Source organism: Mesoplodon densirostris, chromosome 12, assembly GCF_025265405.1.
Source record: "Mesoplodon densirostris isolate mMesDen1 chromosome 12, mMesDen1 primary haplotype, whole genome shotgun sequence".
Taxonomy (NCBI): Eukaryota; Metazoa; Chordata; class Mammalia; order Artiodactyla; family Ziphiidae; genus Mesoplodon; species Mesoplodon densirostris.
This window is the reverse complement of record NC_082672.1, coordinates 41,857,342-41,873,406: the sequence shown is the minus strand read 5'-3', so window position 1 is coordinate 41,873,406 and position 16,065 is coordinate 41,857,342.

Here is a 16,065-nt window from a genome sequence, read left to right as displayed (position 1 = left end):
GGCTCGCCTGGTGTGTTATCAAACGTTCTGCACTCAGCCCTGCCGTGTGCTGTACGCAGGTCCGCCTCGCAGGAGCTCTCCTGAACCTTCTGTGGATGTCTGGGGGCAGAGCTTTCTGCACAGGTGCACTCTGTCACTTCCAAATGGGGATCCTGGTGAGATATTCAGATTTGACACAGTTTGGTAGATTTTAAGGTATAATATGCCCTGAATTACAGGTGCTATGGAAAAGATGTGCCTTGTGTTTGTCCCAGACAGCTTTTTTGGCCTCGGTCTCACTAGGGAAACAACTCATGGGAAGATAATTCAGTGCGTCTGCCTCTTTCAGAAAGGAAGAGGTGACTATCTTTTTTTTAGCAAGTTCGATAGGCATGGTTGGGATGCATGAAGTGAGGTTTCACACTATAAACACAGTCCTGAGAAGTACATTGGCTTACTTTTAAAATTTAAGCATTTTTCAAGGGCGGAGTTTATCACCGAGGTCCTAGGAGATAGCAGATTATATTGGATTTACTAAAAATCACTTATAAGGAGTGACAGTGCAGAGGACATAGTACTCCTAGAGAATGATCTTAATACTGATTTCTGTTTGTGTTTCCTAATGGAAAATAGCTGCAGTAAAATGCAATAAATATTGATGGGGACAAAAAACTTGTATTGGAAAGGTCATTATAGCTTAAGGATACTATAATAATAAATTAGTGATTATCTCCAAACATCAACAGCAGCCCATACAAGACAATCAGGTGAAGAGCTAATAGTGACCCCAGATGGGGCACTGTGGAGGTTTGGGATCATCTTGATCTTTTCTGTTGAACCTTCCTTATTGTATGACATCTTTTACACAAATGTAGTGTTTTCACACAGAGGTGTGAAGACATTTATTTACATCCTGTACAGGAATCTGCACTGCAGGTACTGTGAGTAAAAGAGAATTTAGAAGCTGAAGCATAGCTTGAGAAAGATGGCAAAATGATGACATACCACACATGCTGTTGGGAAGAGCAATGCCACAGGAGAATGTATCCTCCAAGAGGAGCATATCCATCTTTGTTCTTGCCCATGCACTGCAATTCACTCTCCCGTGGTGGAACTTGGGGCAGGTCATTCCACCATTTGTGTTGATTCACCCATCTGTAGAATGGGAATAATCACATATACTCAACTTGTGTATGCAATACAAATAAGATAACATGAGGAAAAGCTTTTGAAAAGTTTATAAAACCTTTTATAAACAACAGGGACCCTTGAGTAAGACAGTAGCATGAAAGCTACCTTGCACGTGACACTCTAGGATGGGGTGGGGCAATAGGAGAACAGACATCTCTTTTAGGGTTAGAGCAAAGGCAAAGAGGCGCAAACAGCAACATGCTTTGAATGATTCACTGATCATGGAATAACAGGTGAATGGTTTGCTGAGGTCTGGGAGTAGTGGTCCTTGAAGAATAAATAGAATAAATAGAATTTTATCAGGCAGCTAAAGGAGGCAAGAAGGGGCAGCACAGTGGAACAGTCACTTATGTTTTTAAGGCTCCGGGATGCCTCTGCTACAAAATCTTTCCCTACTTTTAGTAAAATTGACTCCTTCCACTTTTCTGCCCCATTTGTACCCTTTGTAAGATTTTATAACAGTACTTATACCATATTTTAGAACATACTATTTACATATGTCTGATGAGTTCTACTAAATTGAGCTCCTGAAAGTTGGGGGGTGTGATTTAATTTTAAATGGCAAATTCCTACTATCAATACAATGCCTGCCATGTGGTGAGTACCTAATATGTATTTCTTGGATAAATTAATAAATGAGGTCAAAGGAGTGGGGGTCTAAAAACCAATATGTGAAATTGCACATTTATGAAACCGTGCAGTACAGCAAGGCTAATTTATAGGCCGCTTGGGTTGGGGAAAACAGAGTTATGTACAGGAAGTCATGACAGGTACGATTAAAGAAGGAGGACAGACACCTTGATCTTAGACTTCTATTTTCCCGAATGGAGACAAATTTCCGTTGTTTTAAGCCACCCAGTTTTTGGTACTTTGTTACGGCAGTCCTAGAATACTGTGAAGACTTTGGGAAAGAAGAAACTTAATACCAACTCCTTGAAGTAATTGCTATTAGCATTTTGGTACATTTTCTTCAAATCTTTTTAAAGCTTCTCCCAGGAGTAAATGACAGGGCCTGACTCACCACATTCTGTCTAGCATTGATCATCATTACTTTGCTAATTTTATAGGTAAAAATAATTTGTGTCCTTTTCCCATTGAGCCCCTTGTGTAGAAGATGTTGAAGTATTACAGGAGATAAAGATCCCCTTTCCTATGCCAGTCACTCATAATCCCACACTTTTGTGTCACTCTCAATATTTTAAAAGATTTCCTTTCAGTTTCCTACAAATTTTTTCCAGTTTAGTTCATATTGTATAAAAATTTTTGAGTTCTACTATTGAAAGGAAATATTACAATATATTTACTTTCTCATGTCATTGGAAACCTCAGAAACTTGATATTCCATAATACATTGTAGTATCCTATCAGCAGATGTACCATGACATATTTAATCAGTTCCTTAATGGTGGACCTTCGTGTTGGTTTTTGTTGTTGTTGTTATTAGTAAAAACACACTGAAATAAATACTCTTTTGCTTTCAGAATGTGTCTACATTTCTGATTATCTCCTTGGGATATTTTCACAGAAGAACAATTACTGGGTAAGAAGGAAATGTGCAATTATAAGACTCTTGATACGTATTGCTACTTATTGCTTTCTGGGATAGTTGCACCAATTTGTACTCCTACAAGCAGTATATGAAGGAGATTATCTCATCTAAGATCACTTGGAGGCTTTCATTTTAAAAGTCTTAGTAATTTGATAGGAAAAAACCCCATTATATCATTGCTGTTTTAAATTACAATTCTTTCATTGATAGTGAGTCTGAATATTTCCCCGTATCTTATTTAGACATTCATATTTCATCTTTTTAAATAATTTGTTCACATTCTTTACCTATTTATGCATTGGGTTTTTAGTGTTTTTCTTATCACTTTGAATTTATTATAAATTTAAAATATTAATGCTCACATACATAATTTCCTTTCATTCTTTTTTTAAATGCAAAGGAGGTAATGATTTTCAGAATTTTTTTTCATTTTTCTATTTCTTCTTTTTAATGTATCCATGTCTTAAGTAAATGCAGTAGGGTCTCCTAGGTAACCTAAGCTAAGATTCTGAGTTTGCCTGTTCGTGGAACTTGTGGGTGGAGCCACCTCATTTACAGAGAATGTAATTATTAGAGATGATATGTATTATAATTCAAGGAAATGGCTAGGCAAAAAATAAGAAGGTCGTTTTTGCCAGACATGCTGGCTCACTGACTAGTCTGGCAGAGAGAACTGAACACCACAGGTTTCCTCCTTGACTCTTTGAACTGGGTGGTAGTTCTAAGAAATGAAGCATGAGAAAAATGATGGGGTAGATTTCTGAGAGATGCTGTAAGAGCAGTAATTCTGCTCCCAGACCAGGAGACAATATGCAGCCTGAGTGGGGCGAAGGGCCATGTTTTCATTTGTACATAAAATATGACGCTCCCTGATGTCCCAAAGGGAAACTTGTGGGAGAACCTTCTAGGCGGCCTCATTTATTTTGTAACTTTGGGCACCATTAGTGGCAGTTATGAAGCACCTAAAGGTGGCATTCTGGTCAGGCCTTGTACTTATTTAGGGAAGCTAATGCAGAGAGAACAAAAACTGCAGGTGGTTTGTGAGCACATGTAAGGCTCTTGCTTTGCAGACGGGGGATATCAGAGGCCCACATTTACAGGTTGTAAAGGGAAAAGGAACTTGGATTATTTAAGTAAGTGTGATTATACCTACAGGTGCTTGAGTCTTAGAATATATAGTTAACGTTTAGAAAACTTTCCACTCTCCAGAAATTTGAAAAATATTGAGAGATATTTTGAACGTAGAATTGACTAGATTTCGTGACTGACTATCTCTGACATGTAGGAAAAGAGATGCTTCCCTGGGGCCTGACTGTGCTGGAATTCCCAGCTTGGGTAGCTGGGTGGATTCTTGCCTAATTCTTTATTGTGGTCTCAAGATGTATCTAGGTAGAAAGTGTTCGAAAGCACTTGGGAAAATAAGTGGTTGAGTTTAGGAGAGAGAGCGTTCAGGAGATACTTTTGGAAATTGTGAAATATGAGTAAAGGTTAAAGCCATGAAAGTAGATAAGATCAATTAGGGAGAATATTATCTATTCATGCATTCTTCCTGTCTTTTATTCCATGATTCATTCCTTGGCTTTTTCAGAAAATATTTAAATCTCTGAAACTCAGAGCATTTAGGAATCTTGGTTTCATGTGTGAGAGATGTTTCAGTGAAGTGATGGGGGAGAAGCCAGATTGCAGTGGGCTGAGGAGTAAATGAGAGGAGAGGAACTGTGGGCACAGAATTCAGGGTCTGGAAGGAAGGGAAGGAAAGAAAAGATGTTGTAATTAAGACTGGGAAACAGAGTCCTTAGAACTGATTCTGTTTCGGATGGGGAAGAAATAAAGGAAAGGAAGTATATTTACTGAGTGAGCATATGTATCAAGCATTGGGCTGAGTGCTTTATGTGCAGTATCTCATTTAATGCTCCTCCAAGCTCTTTTGAGACATGGATTATTACTTCCATTTTGTAGATGAGAAAACTGAGGTTAGAGAGCTGGTCCATGGTTACATAGCTTGAAACTGATGACACAGATCTGTTGTCTTCAAACCTCTCAGCTGAGACATAAAATGAAGGTACAAGAATGAGGTGCTTAACTGATGGAAAGAAACCCTGGAGTGTATTGAAAAGGAGAAAATCCATTCATAGGTGGTTCACATCAAATGGAATATGACATTTTCCTCTGAGAAAGGAAGGAAGGAAAGAGAAAAGGATGAGTATCGAGTTAAAGAAGTAACAAGGAGGTAAAGAAGAAAGAAATGGAAGAATGATGGTCTCTATTTTCAGTGGGGTATTATGACGTGTGATGGCAGTCAGATCCTGGAATTGGTTTTAGGGGGATTAGGAGAAGATTAAAAGATTAAAAATTTGAAATAGCTGCATAAGAGATAGAGATAGGCCAGGGAGTGGAAAAAGTGATAGAATTGCTGGGTATCACCATAAGCCCCTGAGGTTGAAAACTGTGTTTAGAATAGATCTAATTAGCATATGTGTATGATTATTCATCTGCCTTACCAAGTGACCTGGGAGCAAGAACAGATGTTTTAGCTCCTTCAGGTTAAGGATCCACAAGGAAATACCCCCAATCCATTCATTAGACATTTATTGAGTACCAGAACCTGTGCTAACTGCTGGGGCATGTGCACGAATAAGTCAAGGGTCTGCCTTTTGTGAGTACAGTGCCAATGGAGGCATCTAAAAGCAGAAATTATATTATTGGGATTTAAGAAATATGATGAACAACACTGCAGTGGAGGAAGCTATCTGGGAAGTAGGGAAAGATCTCAAACAGGTGCTTATTTAAAGTAAGCCTTGAAAGCATTCTAAGACTCCATTATTTCTGGCTCTGCTGTAGCTTTGTGTGTCTTATATGACTTTTTCTTCTGTCCTGCAACAACAGAGGCATTCCAAGTGGGCTTCTGGTTTCTGGCTGTTCCTTAATCAGACAAAACACACAAACCTCTTCTAAGTACAGTTGGTCTTAAAAGGTGAAAACTCTTCCTTCATGTACTCATATCTTGTGACTTGCACTGATTATTCTCCAGAAAGCATGAAATAGAACAGGTAAGACCTGCCGCAGGATGTGGATGGTCTAAAACCAAATAAATTGCTCATTGTTTTTGAAAAACAGGGAGACTACCCAAGGGTTACCCTGGAAACTGGAATGGATTTTCCTCCACTCTCTTCCTGGCACTTGGCTTCTAGCTGGCTCCCCAGCGTCTTAAGAGGAGGGAGGCCTCTGCTGCCTCAAGTAAATGCTGTGTGGGAGCACGCTGGGGGAGGAGATGTGTCTGCCTGCACGGTGGAGAGCTAATGTCCTTCTGCCATTTTGATAGCATTCAGTCAGTGCATTCTAGGCAGAAGCTACAGAACTGTGGATTAACATGCTTCTCTAGGTCAGACAGGCAGAAAGCATTCATTCTGTTTAATAAGAACAAAACCTCCTTAAAAGGTGGCCTTGGAATGATGGAGGGAGGCGAGGAGTTGAATAGCTATTTCTTGCTTCCCTTAAATGCAGTCCTAATATTCTTCTCAAAACTTTCTGTATAAAGGCTACAGTGTATTTTTTTTTCTCCTCTTTTCTCTGAGAATGAGTATTTTCCAGAATAGCTTTAATGGGTGAAAGAGACTTCAAGCTTCTCATTTGCATTGTGGTATTATGTTCTTTCATAGTTTCATGAACAATAACCTCCCACTTCACCACAGGCTGATGGGATAATTTGCTCTGCTGAGGAGATGAAAACCAAAATGCAGAGGTTTTTTTTTAAAGCATGTGGTTCAATGGAAAAGCTTTCAGCAGTGCCAGCAGTGAAGTTTCAGGTCTTTTAGATTATAGGCTGGGATAAAAGTTCTTCCAGTAAGGAAGACTATGTACAATCCATGCGATCGATACATTTAGACTTAAAATCCTTTAACAATATAGCTGTTTCTCCTGTGGTTTCCTGGTACTGATGCTGGGAGAGAGAAACATATCTAGCAGGCTTGGTTTCAACTTTGCCTGCCAAGGGTAGACCCCCTTTTTTCTTCATTTATAATCTGGGGTTTCCTTTATGAATTGCAGTCTTGGTGGTTGGGAAAAGGTAGATTGTGGAAGACTGCCCTTGAGAGATCAATTTAGCCCTGAGAGTCTTATTTAGGGTCCTGACTTTTCCTTTGGTGCCCCCTGTTGGTGGTACATTTGAGAGCTGCAGCATGCAGTTCCGTCCATTCATACTTTCCTATGAAAGGTACGTTCTCAAGGAGGGCCGTGGGAGCAGAGAGAAAAATCTGTGGATTTTTCTGATTTCCTTCCTAGAGGTACTCTTATTACACTACTGGCTAGTTAAAGGACTGTTCCACTCAGCTTTGGCCTCTGAGAGTATTTAAGAACAGCTGATGGGAGACTGTTTGTTCGCCCTGCACTTTGCTTAGTAACTGGGGGTTGGTCAGGAGAACCTTTCCTTCCTTTCTCTAACACTGTCATTTGAACTTCGCCCAGGGAAAGAAAAAGTTATGATGCCCACTAGGATACTTTCGTTAGTGCTCACAGGAGAGTCTAGGTAGCCCTAGGAAAGCATAGTGCCAAGAAGCAGTAATCATACTTTAGATTAATCTTGGGTGTTTGTTTGCTTCTGAGTGAGGGACTCATGGGGTGTTATAATGGGGGCATTCCATAATCATTACTGTTGTGTTTGCTGTAGAAAATGCCATTATCTTAACAGATGTTATTCATATTTGTGGAAATGTCTAATGCTTTTTTTGACTTTCACTAAAGCCTCATACTTCATAGCAGTGAAATCTGCAGTAAGCATCGGGCACAGCTGACTTCCATGCTACTTCTCCTCATTCACAATCCGCCCACACCTGCATCCATAGGAGAAATGTTGCCATCAGTTTGACACCTCAAAACACCTCCTAGGAAGGCCAGCGGAGTAGATGAGAGGTACATGTGGCTGGTGTGACAATATACTATATTTCTTTCTGGAAAATCTTCTTCTATACTCAATACCTCATTTTCTCCAGAATTAAACAAGGCTTCTTGCTGAATGAAATCTGCTGTGCAGGGATTTCAGTTAGAGTAGTAGGCTGTGGTAACAAATAAACCCCCGTTTTCCATTTCTCCTGGTAGTTCTAATGATGCTTGTTTGTAAGTTTTGAGGCTGTATTATTAGGTATTTTACAATGGTAAGAGTGCAAGTCCAGGCTCCCCATTCTGATTTTGCTGCCATGGGTTGGGCCCCAGTTTTTTCCGTGGCATTTGTCTGAAAGTTTTTTTTCTTGCTCGATCTTATTTTTGGTCCTTTGGCTAGAAAGAGCAGGGTTTTTCTGGGGCTTTTTTGTTTTTCCCTGTTGGTGTTTCTAGGTTGCCGGCTTCTTCAGCAACAACTCTGAGGTCTGTAAAACAAAAAGAAAACCTGGAGACACACCACTGTGTTGTTTCTTAGGTTTCAACGTTCCTAGCTGGTCTGCCTTCTTCCCTCTACTTTTCAGGGTCGTCTTATGTTTGTTTTATATATGAAGTTCCAATTATTAGTTGTACTTAGAGGGAGGAGTAGGGAAAAGTTAATTTCCTCCATATTCCTGGAAGAGGAAGTCTCCAGTGTGTCCTTCTCCAATGTGTAATTTTCTTAACACACTTAAATGTGTTTCTGAAAAGCATTTAGCTTTTGTTTTTCAAAAATCCATTCTAAAAATATCTGTCTTCTAAATGGAGCATTCAGTCCTTTTACATTTAATATAATTCTTTTTTTTTTTTTTTGCGGTATGCGGGCCTCTCACTGTTGTGGCCTCCCCCGTTGCGGAGCACAGGCTCCGGACGCGCAGGCTCAGCGGCCATGGCTCACGGGCCCAGCCGCTCCGCGGCATATGGGATCCTCCCAGACCGGGGCACGAACCCGTATCCCCTGCATCGGCAGGCGGACTCTCAACCACTTGCGCCACCAGGGAGGCCCTAATATAATTCTTGATACAACTATATGTACTGAACTGTCTTGTTATGGGCTTTCAGCTTGTTACTCCTTTTATGTTTCTCATTCTTTTTTTTTTCTTAGATTTTCTCATTTGTTTTTTCATCTATCTTTTTAGAAATTATACTCCACTTCTTTTTTTATAGTGGTAATATGCATATTTAATGTATCAAAGGCTACATCTAATAAATACCTTTTGCTCTCTCAGATAACATAAATGGTCTTAGACTCCTTAACTATATTCACCCTTTCTTTCAGTTTATTTTTTTTTTTGGTGGTTGTATATTTTAATTGTCTTATTTGTTTTATAATACATTGTTATTATAGGTTTGAATAGTTAATATTTATTTAACTGTGCTAATCAATTTATGTGCTATTCATTTCTTCTTAGAGCTCAGGCCGTCCTTCTGGGATCACTTGCCTTCTTCCTGAAATGCATCCTACCAACTTTCTTTTAGTGAAATAAATACTCTTAGATCCTGTTTTTCTGAAAATGTCCTCTTTTGTCTCTGTTCTTGATAGATATTTTTGCTAGGTACATAATTGGATGATTTTATTTCAACATATTAAATAATCAGTCTAATTTCTTTGCTTATGTAATTTTTTTCACTTTGTTTATATCTCTTAACCTTCTTTCTTATTTTTCATCTTTTTGTCTATGCTGTCTACAATCTAGATCATTTCTTCATTTTCCTATATCTATTTTCCACTTCACAAATTCTCTCCTCATTTATTTGTTTTTAAACCTCCCCACTTTGTTTTAAAATTTCACATCTAGAAGTAATGTTTGTTTTAAATATGTTTTGTCTGTCTCGCATATATTTCCTAGCTTTAAAAAGTTTCTTTAAAAACATTAAACGGGAGGTGGAGTCAAGATGGCAGTGTGGGAAGACGGTACAGTCTCCCCACAACTAGGGCACCTGCTGGCCGCTGGTGGGGGACTCTGACACCCAGGGAGACAGGAGGAACCCCAGAGTGAACTGGTAGGATGTAGGGGGACTGCGAGGGGAGGAGAAGTGGAAACCACACAGGATCTGTGCCCCTGAGGCTGGGGAGATGAGGAGAGGCAGGTGGGAGGGACTCTGGGAAGAGAGGGAGAGGAGCAGGGGCGATCGCCTGGCTCACTATGGCCGGGGAGCCTGCTGAACCCCCAAGCCAGTTGCCCCCCCCCACTCCAAAGCCCCATCCAGGCCGCATGGGTCCTGGGGGCATAGGAGGGAGGCTGGGGAGATCAGGAGTGGCAGGGGGCGGGGCCATCCAGGAGGAGCGGGAGAAGAGCAGAGGAAGATTGCCCTGCCCATTCGGGGCAGGGAGCCTGCTGAGCTCCCAAGCCGGTCCACTGCCCTCCAAACACCCCGCCAGGCCATATGGCCACATGGGTCCTTGGCGGCATAGGAGGGAGGCAGGGGAGATCAGGAGAGGCAGGCAGGAGGGGCCCTCCCAGACTCCAGACAGGAGGAGCAGGAGAGGGGAGGAGGGCATTTGTCCCCCTGACTGGAGCCCAGGAAGCCTGCTGGGCTCCCAGGTGAGGTCCCCTGCCCTCTGAGACCAGGGGTGGGGGGCACGCCTGAGCCCCTTCTGTTCCTTGAGCCTAAGCCGCACTCCCCACAGGCTCCAGGACCTTTTCCAGCCCTGTGGGTCCTGAGCATTGGCCCTGCCCACAACCCAGACCTCACCCTTGCTTAGGCCCTGCCCTCCACAATCAAGACCTTCCCCCCACTTCTTTTTTTTTCTTCTCCAGCCTCCTCTTTTTTAATACTGTGGTACTGATGTACCTTCCAGTTGTTGATTCATCTATATTTTTATTTTTACATTCTTTGTAACACATCTTTTAGTTTCCTAGTCTAATTTTATTTTTTATTTTGTTACTGTTCTCTCTTTTTTTTTTTTTTCCACCCCACATGGCTTGTGGGATCTTGCTTCATGATCCCAGGGTTGGGTGGAAGATCCTGCAGTGGGAGCTCCGAGTCTGAACCACTGGACTAACAGAGAACCTCAGACCCCAGGGAATATTCATCGGAGTAAGGTCTCACAGATGTCCTCATCTCAGCACCAAGACCCAGCTCTACCCAATAGCCTACAAACTCCAGTGTTGGAAGCCTCACACCAAACAACCAGTAAAACAGAAACACAATCCCACTCATAAAAAAAAAAAAAATGTCACAGATGAAGGAGCAAGATAAAAACCTACAAGACCAAATAAATGAAGAGGAAATAGGCAGTCTACCTGAAAAAGAATTCAGAGTAATGTTAGTAAAGATGATCCAGAATCTCAGAAATAGAATGGAGGCATGGACTGAGAAAATACAAGAAATGTTTAACAAACGATCTAGAAGAACTACAGAACAAACAAACAGTTGAACAACACAATAATTGAAATGAAAAATACACTGGAAGGAATCAGTAGCTGAATAACCAAGATAGAAGAACAAATAAGTGATCTAGAAGACAAAATGGTGGAAATAAATGCTGAGGAGCAGAATAAAGAAAAAAGAATGAAAAACATTGAAGACAATATCAGAGACCTCTGGGACAACACTAAATGCACCTACATTCGAATTATAGGGGGTCCCAGAAGAAGAAGAGAAAAAGGGTCTGAGAAAATATTTGAAGAGGTTATAATTGAAAACTTCCCTAGCATGGGAAAGGAAATATTCACCCAAGTCCAGGAAGCACAGAAAGTCCATACATGATAAACCCTAGGAAAAACACACCAAGACACATATTAATCAAACTAGCAAAAATTAAATTCAAAGAAAAAATATTAGAAGAGGCAAGGGAAAAAAAATAACATACAAAGGAATCCCCATAAGGCTATCAGCTGATTTTTCAGTGGAAACTCTGCAGGCCAGAAGGCAGTAGCAGGATATTAATTAAAGTGATGAAAGAAAAAAACTACAACCAATATTACTGTACCCAGCAAGGATCTCATTCAGATTCGATGGAGAAGTCAAAAGCTTTTCAGACAAGCAAAAGCTAAGAGAATTCAGCACCACCAAACCAGTTTTACAACAAATGCTAAAGGAGCTTCTCTAAGTGGGAAACAAGAGAAGAAAAAGACCCACAAAAACAAAGCCAAAACAATTAAGAAAATGGTAATAGGAACATACATATCGATAATAACCTTGAATGTAAATGTACTAAATGCCCCCACCAAAAGACACAGACTGGCTGAATGGATACAAAAACAAGACCCATCTATATGCTGTCTACAAGAGACTCACTTCAGACCTAGGGACACATACAGACTGAATGTGAAGGGATGGAAAAAGATATTCCATGAAAATGGAAATCAAAAGAAAGCTGGAGTAGCAATACTCGTATCAGATAAAATAGGCTTTTTTTAAAACATCTTTATTGGAGTATAATTGCTTTACAATGGTGTGTTAGTTTCTGCTATATAACAAAGTGAATCAGCTATATGTATACATATATCCCCATATCCCCTCCCTCTTGCATCTACCTCCCACCCTCCTAACCCACCCTTATCAGTGGTCACAGAGTACCGAGCTGATCTCCCTGTGCTATGCATCTGCTTCCCACTAGCTATTTTACATTTGGTAGTGTATATATGTCCATGCCACTCACTCACTTCGTCCCAGCTTACCCATCCCCCTCCCCAGGTCCTCAAGTCCATTCTCTATGTCTGTATCTTTATTCCTGTCCTGCCCCTAGGTTCTTCAGAACCATTTTTTTTTCTTTTTTTTAGATTCCATATATATGCGTTAGCATACGGTATTTTTTTTTCTCTTTCTGACTTACTTCACTCTGTATGACAGACTCTAGGTCCAACCACGCCTCTACAAATGACCCAATTTCGTTTCTTTTTATGGCTGAGTAATATTCCATTGTATATATGTGCCACATCTTCTTTATCCATTCATCTGTTGATAGACAATTAGGTTTGTTCTATGTCCTGGCTATTGTAAATAGTGCTGCAGTGAACATTTTGGTACATGACCCTTTTTGAATTATGGTTTTCTCAGAGTATATGCCCAGTAGTGGGATTGCTGGGTTATGTGGTAGTTCTATTTTTACTTTTTTAAGGAACCTCCATACTGTTCTCCATAGTGGCTGCATCAATTTGCATTGCCACCAACAGTGCAAGAGGATTCCCTTTCTCCACACACTCTCCAGCATATATTGTTTGTAGATTTTTTGATGATGGCCATTCTGACCGCTGTGAGGTGATACCACATTGTAGTTTTTATTTTTATTTATCTATTTTTTTTTTGTGGTACGCGGGCCTCTCACTGTTGTGGCCTCTCCTGTTGCGGAGCCCAGGCTCCGGACGCACAGGCTCAGCGGCCATGGCTCACGGGCCCAGCTGCTCAGCGGCATGTGGGATCTTCCCGAACTGGGGCACGAACCCGTGCCCCTGCATTGGCAGGCAGACTCTCAACCACTGCGCCACCAGGGAAGCCCCACACATTGTAGTTTTGATTTGCATTTCTCTAATAATTCGTGATGTTGAGCATCCTTTCATTTGTTTGTTGGCAATCTGTATATCTTCTTTTGAGAAATGTCTATTTAGGTCTTCTGCCCATTTTTGGATTGGGTTGTTTGTTTTTTTGATACTGAGTTGCATGAGCTGCTTGTATATTTTGGAGATTAAGCCTTTGTCAGTTGCTTTGTTCGCAAATATTTTCTCCCATTCTGAGGGTTGTCTTTTTTGTCTTGCTTATGGTTTCCTTTGCTGTGCAAGAGCTTTTAAGTTTCATTAGGTACCATTTGTTTATTTTTGTTATTTCCATTTCTCTAGGAGGTGGGTCAAAAAGGATCTTGCTGTGTTTTATGTCATAGAGTGTTCTGCCTATGTTTTCCTCTAAGAGTTTAATAGTGTCTGGCCTTACAGTTAGGTCTTTAGTCCATTTTGAGTTTATTTTTGTGTATGGTGTTAGGGAGTGTTCTAATTTCATTCTTTTACATGTAGCTGTCCAGTTTTCCCAGCACCACTTATTGAAGAGGCTGTCTTTTCCCCATTGTATATTCTTGCCTTCTTTATCAAAGATAAGGTGACCGTATGTGGGTGGGTTTATCTCTGGGCTTTCTATCCGGTTCCATTGATCTATAGTTCTGTTCTTATGCCAGTACCATACTGTCTTGATTACTGTAGCTTTTTAGTATCATCTAAAGTCAGGGAGCCTGATTCCCCAGCTCTGTTTTTCTTTCTCAAGATTGCTTCGGCTATTTGGGGTCTTTTGTGTTTCCATACAAACTGTGAAATTTTCTGTTCCAGTTCTGTGAAAAATGCCATTAGTAGTTTGATAGGGATTGCACTGAAACTGTAGATTGCTTTGAGTAGTATAGTCATTTTCACAATGTTGATTCTTCTAATCCAAGAACATGGTATATCTCTCCATCTGTTTGTATCATCTTTAATATCTTTCATCAGTGTCTTATAGTTTTCTACATACAGGTCATTTGTCTCCTTAGATAGGTTTATTCATAGGTATTTTATTCTTTTTCTTGCAATAGTAAATCGGAGCGTTTCCTTAATTTCTCTTTCAGATTTTTCATCATTAGTGTATAGGAATGCAAGAAATATCTGTGCATTAATTTTGTATCCTGCTAGTTTACCAAATTCATTGATTACCTCTAGTAGTTTTCTGGTAGGATCTTTGCGATTCTCTATGTATAGTATCATGTCATCTGCAAACAGTTTTACTTCTTCTTTTCCAATTTGGATTCCTTTTATTTCTTTTTCTTCTCTGATTGCTGTGGCTAAAACTTCCAAAACAGTGTTGAATAATAGCAGTGAGAGTGGGCAACCTTGTCTTGTTCCTGATCTTAGTGGAAATGGTTTCAGTTTTTCACCACTGAGAATGATGTTGGCTGTGAGTTTATCATATATGGCCTTTATTATGTTGAGGAAAGTTCCCTCTAAGCCTGCTTTCTAGACGATTTTTATCATAATTGGGTGTTGAATTTTGTCAAATGCTTTTTCTGCATCTATTGAGAAGATCATATGGTTTTCCTCCTTCAATTTGTTAATATGGTTTATCACATTGATTTGTGTATATTGAAGAATCCTTGCATTCCTGGGATAAATCCCACTTGATCATGGTTTATGATCCTTTTAATGTGCTGTTGGATTCTGTTTGCTAGTATTTTGTTGAGGATTTTTGCATCTGTATTCATCAGTGATATTGGCCTGTAGTTTTAATTTTTTGTGACATCTTTATCTGGTTTTGTTTTCAGGGTGATGGTGGCCTCGTAGAATGAGTTTGGGAGTGTTCCTCCCTCTGCTATATTTTGGAAGAGTTTGAGAAGGATAGGTGTTAGCTCTTTCCTAAATGTTTGATAGAATTCACCTGTGAAGCCATCTGGTCCTGGACTTTTTTTTCTTGGAAGATTTTTAATCACAGTTTCAATTTCAGTGCTTGTGATTGGTCTGTTTATATTTTCTATTTCTTCCTTGTTCAGTCTCAGAAGGTTGTGCTTTTCTGAGAATTTGTCCATTTCTTCCATGTTGTCCATTTTATTGGCATATAGTTGCTTGTAATGATGTATCATGATTCTTTGTATTTCTGCAATGTCAGTTGTTACTTCTCCTTTTTCATTTCTAATTCTATTGATTTGAGTCTTCTCCCTTTTCTTCTTGATGAGTCTGGCTAATGGTTTATCAATTTTGTTTATCTTCTGAAAGAACCAGTTTTTAGTTTTATTGATCTTTGCTATTGAAGAGATTATATTTGAAAACTTCCCTAATATGGGAAAGGAAATAGTCAAGTCCAGGAAGCACAGAGAGTCCCATACAAGATAAATCCAAGGAGAAACATGCTAAGACACATGTTAATCAAACTATCAAAAATTAAATACAAGGAAAAAAATTAAAAGCAGCAAGGGAAAAGCAACAAATAACATACAAGGTAATCCCCATATGGTTAACAGCTGCTCTCTCAGCAGAAACTCTGCAAGCTAGAAGTGTGTGGCAGGACATATTTAAAGTGATGAAAGGGAAAAACCTACAACCAAGATTACTCTACCCAGCAGGGATCTCATTCATATTCGATGCAGAAATTAAAACCTTTACCCGACAAGACAAAGCTAAGAAAATTCATCACCATCAAAACAGCTTTACAACAAATGCTAAAGGAACTTCTCTAGGTGGGAAACATAAGAGAAGGAAAAGACCCACAATAAGAAACCACAAACAATTAAGAAAATGGTAATAGGAACATACATATTGATAATTACCTTAAGTGTAAATGGATTTATACTGCAACCAAAAGACATAGACTGGCTGAATGGATACAAAAACAAGACCCATATGTATGCTGTCTACAAGAGACCCTCTTCAGACCTAGGGTTACATACAGACTGAAAATGAGGAATGGAAAAAGATACTGCATGCAAATGGAAATCAAAAGAAAGCTCGAGTAGCAATTCTCATATCAGACAAAATGGACTT